General features: G+C 39.2%; 1 protein-coding gene across 4 annotated transcripts in view; it reads left to right on the top strand.

Annotated features, from left to right (window-relative positions):
- Nucleotides 1-12,568, top strand: part of pak4 (p21 protein (Cdc42/Rac)-activated kinase 4) — a 49,828-nt gene that overhangs the window by 12,410 nt on the left and 24,850 nt on the right. Inside the window, exon 2 of one of the 4 annotated variants that reach the window (XM_080889554.1) lies at nt 6,639-6,693. The exons of 2 other annotated variants lie outside the window; for them this stretch is intronic. The gene's annotated coding sequence lies outside the window, so the exon portion shown is untranslated. Of the gene's footprint in view, nt 1-1,255; nt 1,462-6,638; nt 6,694-12,568 lie in introns of those variants that run through there. One more of the 4 variants, XM_080889552.1, reaches the window with a different exon arrangement.

Raw genomic sequence — 12,568 nt, 5'->3', positions numbered from 1 at the left:
CTGTTTGCCTGAGTTAAAAATATAATGCTAAAAAACAGTTAAAGGAACACTTGAACAATTTTAACCCTGAGGGCTGGACTCAAAATCCCACCAAAAGGATTGATGATTTTGGTTTCTTGGTGGCTGTTTTTTTTTTAATTGAATAGTTCATTCATCAAATCCAATCTGAGATTTAAACGTTTCCTTTTTTTTCACAAGTATAGTTCAGCTTTGAATATTTTACTTCATTTTGATTCTTTTTGAACCACTTTTGTGGGAAGATGGAGCTGTGTAGTTCAACCTCACTTTTAAATAGAGAGGATGAGAAAGGAGAGGGCCTGGAGAAAAGTAAGTGAAATTGTAGAACTTCATGATAAGGTCTTCAAATTATGTTACTGTAACTTGATTCCAGCTCTTCTTCGTCCCATTAGCTGTTAGGGGGTTTTATGATTTGATTTTATGGAGCCAAACAGTAGTTCATTTTAATCCATTATACTCAGAAAGGCTGGCAAAAGCAGGTAATACTCACTGACCAATGATTTGTGATTTTACAGGTCCTTAGCATAAAGATATGGCACACAAAGTATCCTCAATAGAAATCCTGTCATCCTTTCTGTCACACTTCAGGAATCTCCCGCCACAGGCATATCGTTACCTGTGCTGTCACATGATGTCACTCTGATTATGACAGCACTTGCCCAGTTTCAGCTCTAACCGGTATGACTGCGGTTAAAGGAATCCAGTAATAAAGGCAAACCAATTACCAACATTTAATCTATGGTTTCACTAATAAATACCACATAGTTTACTATTTGAAACTGTTGGTATTTTAAATGATGAACAATAAAGGTGGACAAAAGAAGATATTTGTTACAGATTAAACTTTGAAGTGTTTATGGGTAAAAAACAAAATACTTAAAGTTGGAAAAAAAATCCTCGATGTTTCAGTTCAGGGTTCCTTGAATGACAGGTCTTCTGCATCACGTGACAACTCAGGTAACAACACCTGTGACAGCAGATTCCGTGTGTGTGACAGGAAGGAAAGCGTGGGAGTGGAAGAAAAAAGGGACATTAACGGCTTTTATTTAAAAGCAGGCAGGACATAAAGTTGTGAATAGATTCGAGCTTACCCGTGCTAATCTCGCCCTCCCTCTCTCCGTCTCTCTCCCCGTGACGTCATGATACTGGGCCGGGTTTGCGACGCATTTTGAGTTTTTACGGCCGGGAGCTACAGCGTTCCTGTGTTTGTCTGTGTTTTCACGCTGGCGCTGAGTGTCTTCACTCGTGTCCACTTCGCTGTGTCTTTAAGTAAAGACACAGAGGCGCTCCGCGGAGCTGAGCTGGATTTCTCCGCGGAAGTAACTTTGCGGCTGCTGCAGGGATCCTCTCCGTGTGCTTTCCCTTCGTCCTCCGCTGCGTTTCCGACATGAGATCAGGTGGATAGTGTTTCCTGCTGGATAAACGGAGTACCTGTGCTTTAAAGTGAGTATCCTCCGCTATGAACGGCGTGTGAAATTTTACGTTTATCGCGTGGAAAGCCACTGAATAAGCGCGCAGCTCCTCGCTGGGTTGTTTGCGCTGGAAAGTTAATCCGAACAACGAAACTCTGTTGTTGAAATCTCCCCGCGTGGATTAACTGTGAGTCAGGAAAAAAGCATAATAACTTTATTGTTTGCCTAGTGAGGAGGGGAGGGGGGCAGTGAGAAAGCAAGCAGCAAGGGATGATTCCCCCCCCCCCCCCCCCCCCCCCCCACACACACACACACACACACACACACACACCACCCGCTGCTCCCATTCAAACCTGTTGCTCACCGCTCATGTTTGCGGCTGTCAGGACAGCTGCTGGACCCCGCTGTCCCACTCATGTGTCTTTCTCTGCACAAGTGTTGGTGACACATGGAGATAAGAGGGGGAGGATGGCGATTCATTGTGAACCTGTGTTTGTGGTAAGAGTTGTGAGGAAGCTTGGTTTAGCGGGACCTGAACACAAAACGTGAGGTGCAAGTATAATTTTAGCACTGTTTTATTTTTATTTAAAAAAAAAATATTAGGCTCCTTCACAAGGGGTAAAATAATGAGTAATAAAACTGTAACTGTAATAAAATTTAGGTTGAAGGTTCAGGATAAGCAGTTTTTCCCACATGTAAACCATTTAGGCCTTCCACTGCAGGAAGCTCAGTGGGACTGTGATTTTTAAGGCTTTTTTTCAAGTGGGGTTTATATTTAAGTTTAAAATGCTTCTTTCTCTATCACATAGCCAAAAATATCAGGGAAGTGCGGGATTTCTGGTGAGAAAGGTAACCCAGCTGCCTATGCATTTTTCAACTGGAATTATAATTTATTTATTTTCTTTCTTTCTTTTTAAAATTTGTCCAGGACTCAGAGCCTGATCTTACTTCTCTGAAAGAGAAGCATGAAAAGCCTTAATAATAGTTGTATTAACCTGTTTCAGTCATGGTCTCAGGGTTGTATGGAGTTTTGTGCATTTCAGCCACTTATTCTGCTTTCTGGAGGGCAAAAAGTGCTACAATAATAGGTGCATGTTCAACACCTCTGTTGGCCCCTGCGGTGATGCTGAAGTTTAGACTGTCGTATATAAACTCCGTGTTATGAACAGACTGACGCTGTGAGAGCAGTCAGGAGCTCCAAGGTCACAGAGTGTGCTGTGTCTCTGCACTGCATTTGTAAATCTGAGAAACTTTGGCAGAGAAGTACTGTCCTCTCTCTATCTGTGTGCGTGTGTGTGTGCAGTAGTGAGAGTACAGGCTATTAGTTATCAGCCCTGATTCTGCAGAAGAAAGCTAATGAAAGCACACCACAACAACAGTGACAACTACCAGCAAACAGCAGAGGTAATCAGAACCCTGCAGTTCGCTTTCTGGTGCTTCACTCTTTAAACCCCCCTCTGTTTTCCATCTCACTCCAGAGTTGTTACCTGTGTATTCAGCTTTGGTGATACAAAGCGTGAGAAATTTCCGCCTGACAAACATTCGGGTGAGTTTTTTGTTCTTGCCTGGCAACTCTGTACTCCACCATTTGCATTGGCAGGTTACCAGGTATCATTTAGAGATAATTTAATACCTCAGCCCTAGAAAATGTGCTTGGCTGTTAAATTTAAAGCGTTTATCAGTCATTGTGGCTTCATGTAAACATGAGAGTTCCTGTGCTTTAATTAAACATATTCCCACGGTCCAACAGCTTTAAGATAGGTCAGCAATATTTGAAGGGGCCTTCAAACTTGTGAAAACCAAATAAAAATGTACAGAACTGATCTGATATCTAATTATTTGTAAGTTTTTTTTTGTTTGAGGGGTTTTTTGTTATAGATTGAGGGACTTTTTTACTCCACATTAGCAAAACTGAATGGTCTTACTTGCAAATGTAACTTTCATATTTTCAGAATTTATTAACTGCGGCACTTTTTCCTTCTTTGGTAAAGCCAGCGAGATTGTGACATTGTTATACATCATTATATCTGAATTTCTGCTTATTTTTAAGTGTTTTATTAATGAAAATAGATATTAGTCTTTAGTTGGTGAAAATGACAATACTGGTTTCTTTGCAGGAAGGTCACTGACTAACAAGTTACTACATGGGGTGATGAACATCTGTGCTACTTGGCATAATAGTCTAATTTATAACGCTGCCTTAAAGATATAGTTTGACTTTCTGAAGTTTATCAACACCTGAGTGCCGTAAGTGCATCCTTAGAAAGTTAGCTATGTGAGGTATGCCTGAATGGAGAAAAACAATTAGCTTGGAGGGGAAAAAACTGTAATGCATGCAGAGCAGGTGTCCTTAACTAATTATGCCAATAAAATATAACATCCACTGGCGGGTGGCAGTGTTTTACCTGTAGTTCTGGTGATGTTTCCAGATATGTGTTGCTGGGTTGTTGTTGTTTTTTTTTTTTTATACTTCTGTTTTCATCTCAGGGAGGCTTTGCATTTTCTTAAATAGAATGATGTGTTAATGATTTGACTGCTTAAATAATGATGGCATTACCTTGTTTCACTATCTTGTGGTGCAAATTGGTATTGCATCAAAGTGCAGCAAAGTGCTAGTGCGTGGTTGTACTTGATATCTGTTCTTGATATCTCCTCAAGTCATAGTGGCTGTTTCTTCACACCCTGTTGATAGCTTTAGTTAAATTTAGAGGGGAAAAGAATAATACTAATAAAAATTTACTTTATAGTATCTTTCCAACTGAAAATGGTACGAATGTTTCACATATAGGCAAAGAGTCGCTGCTACCTGATTTAAAAGGAAAATAGACATTTCTGTGTTATTTATGATGAAAAGAAATGCATTTTATACTCAGTAACTTCTTAAAAATCAAAGTCCTTGTGATTTTCCTTTGATCAGGAAGACTTGAACCTAAAATCTGTTTCAGGTGCTATTTAAGATTTTGCTTTATCTTAAATAACCACTGAAAAATCAGGCTTTTCATACTGCTCCATCATAAATGGACTGTGACTGCCATTTAGCCAACTGATGCTGTTTATAGAAAGAGAGAAGAAGAGAGACATTTGTAAGTTAAATAGAGCCACATCAAACGTATGTCTGCAGTACAATCAGAGGGATCATTCCTAACAAATCCCTCTGTGTACTGTATATTTGGATCTGGTGCCAGTTCAGAAGCAGCCTTTCATAGTGCGGTCCCCGTCATTACACCGCCTCTCGATGTCTCTCAGAGTGCAGACCACCCATAATGTACAATACGTGAAACAGGCCGGAGGACAGCAGCTTCGTCCAGAGCTCATCAGCCCGGCTCTGCCCCACTGACCAGACAGGCTTTCTCACGGTTCAGCCAGGCATACAGCAGAGGAGGTTAAATTAAGGAGGGGGAGAAGATGGAAAACGCTTAAAGGGAAAAGGAGAACAGGGAGATGGAGATATTGAAGGGAATTTTGGGAGCAGATTGAGAGCTAAATGGCGGGTGGTGGGGCGAGAGGATGGTGAGAGATGGATTTTTTTTTTTTTTTTGCAGTAGGAGGGAGGGGAAAATACAGGGGAGCTGTAACTACACTGATTGTTGTGTTTAGGGAGGGATGTGCTTGTTTTGCTCAGAGAGGACAAATTATAGATGTTTGAGGGGGTGATGCAGTGCAGTCCTGTCCCATTTTGCCTATTTGTGACAACCAAACAATCAAGAGCTCAACCAAGCAGGACACTTCCTGTCCAGCCCAGCTGTGCCAGCCACAGTCAGGTCCAGAAATACTGGGCCTGTGTAATTCCTAAACAGTTGATGCAGAAAGTCTGGACTTTGTTTTAAAGTCAACTGTGGTGGTGGACAAATATTTATGACCGCACCATGTGCTGCCTAGATGTTAGTTGTCCAGTTTATTTAATCCATTTGCACATGTGAGATTGTTTTGGAGTGATTCAGATCTCTGATCCAATAGGGCTGTGCGATTTGACCAAAATCTCATATCCCGATATAAGACATCGATAACGATATAAATCACAAAAATGTAACATTTTCTGTAAATTCTGTGAATCTCGGGCAGCTCCACTTACGTGAAGTGTTTCCAGCTGGGCGTCGTGTAGCTGGAGTCGAATGTTTTAACTGATGCATGAAACGATACATGCCGTTTTCTTTGTAAGCATTTATTACACGGCGTGCTGCGGGGAAAAGCCTGTTCCAACGTTTGAGTGTATGGTTTATTTTTTTAGCACCTGGGGCTCTTTTTGGCTTCTCATCTGTAAACACCCTTCATACTCTTTCATGTGATTCAATTTATTTTGAAAAGTCTCAAAAGGATCTTGAACTTTATTGTGAAAGGTTTATGTGTAAACTAAACCAGCGGACACGCGACGGTTTTACCGTCGTTGTTGCTAACGACAACGCATAAAAACAGGCGCTTGTCTGTCAGTAGTGTGGTTATATTAAATATAAAAGAAAGAGAGAACTTTAAGAAATTAAAATAGCCACTACAGTGACCATCAAAACGATGAAAAAATATTGCCGTAAACGTTTATTTTGCAACGCCACGAAACAAACGATAGCGTAAAATGAAACGATAGATGTTTTTATATCGTCATCCGATATATATCGTTATATCGAAAAGCTTGTTAGGCAGATTTTACTTGCATACAATGAAATTGCTTTTCAAACTAAGCTTAGTTAAAACTTTTACTCACTTCTGCAAAAAAAACCCGCTTGGCTGCTAAATTATGCAGAGCATTCAGTCACTTAGTTACGTTAACCTCTGGTTGAAGTTCATATCTGTTATATATTTTCTGTATTCTCTATTTCAACTTTTTTTTTAAACAGTAAAAGCTAGAAGAGTGGTGTCTGGTTTGGTCTCCAAACACATTAATTTATGTGTTTGTTTTGAGATCAGTGGGCTTTTATAGGCCAAGATGTTAAAGAAATATGCAAAGAAAAATGCAACTTCAGCAAAATGTTTTTTTTTTACTAACAAGCATACTTATTTTTGTGCCAATAGTTTGAGACCTTTTATGAATAGTATAACAAAAAATTTTAATTGTCACTTATGACTTTGTCTTCCAGCATTCATGAAAAAAGGATAAACAGTCTTTTTTTTCATTAATTATATTTATGTTCTTGTTGTTGTTGTTGTTGTTGTTATTTTGACCCCTTTCTTAAAGCTGAAACTTGCAGTTTAATTCAGATCGTGTCTCTGTGACAGGAGGAGATCCTTCCATCAACAAAATCTGTCAAGAGGAAGTTAAAGATTTCAAAAGGTGAAGATGAGGAACAATCTTTCATGGTTTCACCTTCGTCTTTGGAGTTTTCTCCTTTGGTCTGATTTTGGCAGCGCGTAGCTAAGGTGTTGGCAGGCTGTCAGCTGTCTGTCTTGTAATTTAGTTTAAGTTCAGATCCAGTCAAATCAGCTGTTCACTGATCATATATAACAGAAAGTGTGGGTTAAGGCAGTGAGCCTGTATCCCCTTACATAACAGTAGTAGTATTTTTCCATCAATTTTGGCTGTTTGATAAACAAAAATGTACCTGGTTATTCTTCAGGTTAGTGCACTTGAATGGACCGTTTTTAACACGCTCATTCTGTGTTGTGTGCTGGGATGAATGAGTTACTGACTCATCTCTGTTGTTATTTTGTCCTGACAGGCTTGTGCAGTTATCATCTCCTGATTGAACTGCATGCCTGGACTCACTTGTCCTTTCATGTAAACTTTGTCTTTGCGCCCACACACTTAGGTTTGTTCATGCAACAGTGAAGCAACCTGTGAGAGAAGAAGGTTTGCTCTCAAATCAAACGGGATCTCTGAGGTCAGAGCTCCATAATCTGTTTACTGTTTGCCACTCGGCCTTTGTTACTTATGAATCTTATCATTTCTTGGCTCTTGAAGGCCGCAGTAAAATCTTGTTTTTTACCCACAGCCATTTGGCTCAGAGCTCCGCATATTTCCAAATGCAAGAGAAAGAAAAAGCAGAGGATTTGAAAGCCGCAGGGCTCTTTGATTCAAGGCCAGACCGCCACAAATATGAGATGCTCAATGTCATTATCAGCCCTCACATGTGTTTTTTGTACTGATTTCCTGTATGTAACAGGCCCCTGTGCTTTGTTGTATATTACAACTTAATCAGTCAGATAACTGTTTGTATTTAAATGTAGGAGTATAAGGTTTGTGTTACTGTAGTGTAGTAATCCTCCTCAGTCTTTTGTCATAACTTTTTATCCTTCCTTTAGGCAGTGCTTTCTTTCAGTTCCTTTCAGTTCAGATGCATTGACTGACTGTTTTGGTGTCTCAGCCCAAACACTAATGATAGGCCTCTGTGGTGATTTATTCTCCTCTCCCTGTTGTCACCAGACTCATTATAACTGGAAAGAGGCATTTATCATCCATGTTGTAACTGTGCTGTTGCAAGTCAGCTGCGAGTCAGTTCTGCTAATGGGAATTAAATCCAGAGTTGGGAGCTGGGTGGGGATTCCAGGGAAAAAACTGAATATGTGTTCAAGTGTGAAGCTAAATTTTTGATCTGGTCAAAAAAAGTCTGCATGCTTCAGCTTTGCTCACTAAACCTAAAGCAATAAGAGTGGCTGTTGTCACACATGACTTCCAGATGCTGTTGTTTGTTTTTTAGCATTATTAGCATTAGCACCAGTGTTAGCTTTCCCTGTCTGCTTGTGAAATGCTGACTTGTTGACTCTGTTTCTCGTATTTTAAGGTTCTGCAGTTCTTCATGTCATGTTATTTGAACAGAGGCGAGCTCCCAAAAACTGTTACTCGGCCCCTCAAAAGTTTTGTGATCAGTATTCATGCGTAGTAGGTCTCACAGTTTTCAGTGTGGACAATAAGCTTCCGAGTAAAACAAACCACACAGCAACATATTAATGACAGCATTTGTCCATCAGGGACCCTCAACAGGAACTTTTATTGAGGACAGTTTAACCCTCATCCCACTTTCCTGTTCTGATGTGTTGATATTAGCCTAACCACAGCTCTGTAGTTAGCTAGTCCAACATCACTAACTCCTGAAGTGATCATTTTATTGGAGCTGAAGAAATTTGGACCATTTTGTATTTGTTTACTTTTAGGAACTGAATCAGCGTTTGGAAATGGTGATAGCGACAGACTTCTAATCTAATTCCTCCTGACCTTCTCCAGTCATTCATACAGAGACATAAACATAACAAGCGCTTCTTGTACAGATGTCACTAAAATTCGTAGAAGAGAATAAAAAAATAGGTTAATGACCTTTGAAAATGGATCTCTCTTTACAGTTTACATTTTTATAGTTGTCCTGTAACTTCAATGGTTGTTGATATAAGAGATGATGAAGGAAAAATACTTGAATTTAAAGCAAGGAAATATTGACTAAATATAGAAAAACTTAAATTATTTGATTATTTGTGAGATTTCACTGAGCACTGAAAATTATTTCATAGAAATACAGAACAGAGTTTAATTTAAATAATTTTTTTTTTTTTACTTTTCTCTAAAGCTTGGTTCTTATTTACAGTATGAACTGGTAATGAGTCTGTATCTCTTTCTGTTTTCATCTTAGTTCATCTCTTTTCCAATGGAATCTGTCTTTGATAATCCTGTTTAGAAAACTGAGAGAACAGCTTTGCATATATAAATCACAGCTGATCTGTCTACCATTCATTTCATTAGATTTTTTATCCTATCAAGAGGAAATAGCCTTTTTCAGACACGTTCATATTACTGGAAATACTTGGTTTGTTTTAAGGGGAAGCTTCCTGGATAGAGTGCAAGGGAGGCAAAACACATGACGCTCGTTTACTAACCGTTCTCATATGCACCACATGTGAGGAGCTGTCGGCTTTAAGATCTGCTGCATCCCATCTGACTGTGTTGGGAATTCACCTACCTCAACCTCTCTTAAATAACTGCATACTTGTCATAGACTTGTGACTTAATAATAATGATAGTAATGGATTGCATTTATATAGCACTTTTCGGGGCCCTCAAAGCGCTTTACAATTCCACTATTCATTCACTCTCACATTCACACACTGGTGGAGGCAAGCTTGCTCGGAGTTCCCACTCAAATTCATTGAAGTTTATATTTGTCATGAGTTGCATACATGGCTTTTTGATGGTTGTAATCATCTCTTGTCTTTCATGTTTCTCTTGTTTCCTGCTTCACTTGTCTGACCTCTGGTAGCTAGTATCATGCTGTTCTTGACAGATATCCTAGAGGTTATTCTGCAGGTGTCGAAGGGAGGGGGAAACGGACAATAGTTTCCAGTTCCTTTATAGCTGTGCTTCCAGTCCAGATGATATATAATCTCTTCAGCAAGTTTGGGATTTACCTCAGGGTCTCTCCTAGTTAGACCTCCCCGGGACCTCGTTAGCTTGTTTCTTCTGACACAAAGGAGCAGTGTCTCTACTGCGAGCTCCTCACCCGATCTCTGAGGTAGAGCTGGGCGATAGAACGATAACGATATGTATCGCGATATAACTTTTACTCGATAGAGAAATTAAGCTATCGCGATAGACCTCGCCGCTCTTGTCCTCAAAAAAAAAAAAAAAAAAAAAAGGTCAGCCAATCCAAATTCAGTAGCGCAGAGCCGAACCAATCACAGCCACAGCGTCACGTCGCGTGACTTGTTACGTACAGCACAAGTGCCAAGCCGCACGTGTGTTTGTTTGGGAAGCAGCCAGCGGGTAATGGAGCCAGCGCGTAATGGAGGAAATGAGTGTGCCGACTAGAAAAATCAACCGAGCGTGACCGAAGAGAAAACAGATGATGGTTCCAATGCCGGAGAGATTGTCGAACGGAAGAGCCAAAGAAGGTCCGTAGTGTGAAGGTATTTCGGCTATTTCAAGTCTGACAAAAAACAGAGTAGCGTGCACTGTAAATTGTGCCGAAAGCAAGTCTGGAAATACAATAAACTGGTGCATGCGTCACACTGTGCGCCACGTTATTGTTTCGGTGAAATGAATTTCTACAATACTGTTACTGTTAATTCTACTCTCTGCAGTGTTTAAATGCTGACATATACACACAGTTACTGTCCGTCCACACATACGACTCGGTTCTGCTTCTATGCCCCAGCTTTGTTTACGTTTTCCCACCGAGGCTTCTAGACTTCTGATTGGCCAATATTTCTGCACGGTTAGGAATCTAGCGCCACCTGCTGCTTTGGCATGTTCATAGCAGCGTTTTCCTTCATTTCTCCCTTTGTGTGTGGACGGGATTATTTTTTAAAACGAAAACAGAAAATCTCCGTTTTCAAAAATACCCGTGTACGTGTGGACGTAGCCTCAGTCTCTGACTGGAAGCGCTAATTCGTCATTCGGCTTTTGTCAGACTAAAGTAACTGTTAAAACTGTTTGAAAAGCTAAGCTATACAACAAGGAGAGATTGAGAATTTCCTTTTAGTTCTCAGTTTATTTGATATTGACAAAAGTTAGTCAGTTTTGTCTGTTCTTCTGTAAAACAAACTAAGATTTATTTTTAGAATTAATATTTTGTTTCTAAGTGGAATTGACAATTTAGTCTGTTTCGTTTGTTCTATTTTGAAACTTAAACGCTTTAGCGGCTGCCTTTTGTGTAGTTTGCAATATTTGCCTTTATTTATCTGAAAAAGTCTCATGTTCCTTAAGTACATCTACCCTGTTGAACTTATTATGGGAAATAAATATTTAAATAAAAACAAGCTGCTGATTATTTCACATTTTACTTGTGAGCAACGGCACATTTAAATCTTAAAAAATATAGTTATTTGGCTTATATCGTGATAGATATCGTTATCGCCTGAAATGAAAAAAACATATCGTGATATGAAAAAATCTCATATCGCCCAGCTCTACTCTGAGGATTAACCCAGCAGACTCGTTTTTGGGTAACTAAATGAAGCTCATGACTTTTTCCAGTTGAAATGTGATACCAATACCTTGGTTTTGATTATCTGCTGGTACTGACTTCTGATCCAGTGTTAATGTTGAATTAATAAACTTTCTTCCTCACTAGGAGGAAGAGACTGTGAGTCTTTCCCTAGGGTGTAAGGAAGCATCAAGCTAAGGTTAAAATTTATTTTCGTAAGTAGGTAAAATGTATTTATTAATAAAATATTGTAGTAACAACAGGACCAAGAGGAAGCTGCACCGGTTTCTCACACTCCATCTTCCCATCAGTTGTGAATATGATGCTGAGATACCTGAACCTCCTGTGTTTACAGCACCCGCTCATCCCTGGCACACAGGGAACCGTCAACAAGAAATAAATGTTCAATCAACTTAATGATTGAACATTTGAAGATCATGAGCATTTCTACTTTGATCCATCATTTAACATTTGCCTGCGCCATTCATCGGCTGCTTTCGCACATCTGGCAAATCGAGTGAGGTTTTAAGATTTGACTGGAATACTTTTTTTTTTTTTAGTCCTTGGGTTTTCCTTTAGTTCTTGATTATTTCTATTTTCATTTTGTGTGCTCATTAAAATGCTTAGAGTACTTTGTAGGTAGGGCTGCTCGATTATGGCAAAAATGATAATCACGATTATTTTCACTGAAATTGAGATCACGATTATTTGACGATATTTATTTAACCCTTTAAGACCTACTATAGAACCAAGTCCACCAGAGCTTATATTTTTTTTTTTTACATGCTGTAGTGCCATTTGTGGGAGCATTTCAAGTTGCTATACATCAATACAACTGTTATAGCCCATATTTTAATAATATGTATGCATTAAGTCCATAGTAATTACATAAATTGCAAAAAAGTGCAATAAACTACAAAAAAAATTGAAAATCGCTTTTGTTTTGTTTACATATATTTCTACTTGGAGAAATTTAAGAGGTTTATCCCTCAAAACTTTAAATACAATAAAGTTGCAAAAAATAGTTTCCCACCACAGGAAATTTATTTTGAGTGTCTTCATAGTTTTATTTTGGAGATACAGCAATTTTTATATACTGCAGGAAAAACAAAAAACAATCCTATGATGCAAATTTGCAAAGAAAACAGCATGTGCATCATTTCACTTTGGGAAGTGTTACGAACAGCTGATAGGAACGGCAAAGCGTGTTTCTGGAATATTATGTTTTTGTTCCTGCAAGCGCTTTTTATGCAATTTTTGCAAAGCTATATGTGGAACGAAACCGTGACCGAGGACAAG

This window comes from Rhamphochromis sp. 'chilingali', assembly GCF_963969265.1.
Source record: "Rhamphochromis sp. 'chilingali' genome assembly, chromosome: 8".
In the NCBI taxonomy this organism is placed as follows: Eukaryota; Metazoa; Chordata; class Actinopteri; order Cichliformes; family Cichlidae; genus Rhamphochromis; species Rhamphochromis sp. 'chilingali'.
The sequence above is the reverse complement of the archived record's forward strand: the minus strand, read 5'-3'. Positions and strand labels throughout refer to the sequence as shown.